We start from the raw sequence: 1,604 nt of genomic DNA, 5'->3' as shown, positions 1-1,604 counted from the left end.
ACTTGATTGATGGTGATTGTAACTTAGCCTCTTTTGGGGTTTCCCAATTAAGGCATCCGGGTATATTAGCACAGGGTTTTGCACCTAGTCGCCGAGGTATATTTCGAAATTAGAGAATAAAAGCCCCGTTAGGGCAAAGCCGGCCGAGCTGTGCGGTGCAAGTTTCCCTTCCTTGTGATGACCCAATTTCCACGGTGCCTTCCTCCCTCCTTCCCCTTGATTTCTGTGTTTGGTTTGTTACACCATCTCCCCAGAGTGTGTGTCTACTCCGTCCAAACGTGAAAAGAAGTTCACTTTAATAAACCAAAGGGGAGAAAAATGCTGCTGCCAGGATCCTGGTAAACTCCGGGAAGGAGACGGAGAATACAGAGCAGGACGCATTGTAAAATCACAAAACCAGTAACCCTTTTAGAGTCCCAGAGCTCTTATATTCTGTCCCCAAGCTGGAGAGAAAGGCCATCAGGGGAGGAGCGATTTCTTTAACAGATTTCTAAGAGCAGGGTTGAGCAAAAATTAACTCCTTCGCGGGGGCCAGATGCCGGCTTGGCGCTCGGGGCCCGCAGCCTGGGGAGCAGGTGGCCGCAGGTGAAGAAGGCCAAGGTCCCCAGGGCTCCCTTTGTTCTCGGGGCTCTGTGCAGGTACGCGCGCGGCGGGCGCCGGCGCCCCCGTGTGGCCGCGGGCGCCGGGAGAGGCGCAGGGTGGATGAGGGGGCGGCCGGCGCCCGGGGGAAGGAGCTGCAGGGCTGGGTGAGTGATGCGACCCTGAGGCCCGGCGCGGAGGAGGGGCGATCCGTCAGCAGCAGGCCTCCCCCCCGCCCGCCCCCCCTCCCCCAACTCGTTCGGGCTGTGCAGGTGATGAGCGATCAACGCCGAGGCGTGTCTGCGGCAGGAATCCTGGTGCTTGCTGAAGCACAGCTGGGAGGGGATCCTGCAGGGACGGGGGATGGCAGGCGTCTCCACCCGGGGCCTGGCCCGGCCTGAAGCTATCTCCGGCTTCCTCTCTGTCCACGGCTTGGGGCGGCATCTCTCCACCTGGATCCTCGCTGGAGCCAGAGAGCTACCTTTACCGGCTTCAACTTCTGGCGCCAGTCTCCATCTGGGCCGCCACCCTCCAGGCCTAGGGTTGCCAGCTCCCCTCCCACCAAGGCCTGTCCATGCCTAGATCTGGGTTGTCTTTTGAAAGCCGCGCACCCCCATCCTTTTTGTTTTTTTCTCTAGTATCACTGAAGTTGTCCCGGCTCCCTGGGGACGGTCATTCAGGATCCTTGGGCAGCTTCTGTCTCTAATCTCTTCGTTGCTGGCCACTTTGCCCAGAGGTGGGGACCACTGCCCTGCTCTTCCATCAGGTCACTCAGAGCCTTGGTGGCTTCCCATTTGCAAGAACTATGGCAACTGCTGTCTTGGCACAGAGTGGGTACCTGGTGGCTGACATTTATTGGGTTCTTATTATGTTTCAAACAACTGTGACCGTGGCCTTTAATGAGTTATTACGTATTGATTACAAGGAGCCCGTGAGGTGGATACCACTATGATCCCAATTTTACAAATTGGGCAGTGGAAACACTGAGAGCTTGCCCAAAGTCATAGGGTCATTGAGGGAGGGAG

The sequence above is a fragment of the Ursus maritimus genome, unplaced genomic scaffold (genome assembly GCF_017311325.1).
Source record: "Ursus maritimus isolate PB19 unplaced genomic scaffold, ASM1731132v1 scaffold_7, whole genome shotgun sequence".
Taxonomy (NCBI): Eukaryota; Metazoa; Chordata; class Mammalia; order Carnivora; family Ursidae; genus Ursus; species Ursus maritimus.
The sequence above is the reverse complement of the archived record's forward strand: the minus strand, read 5'-3'. Positions refer to the sequence as shown.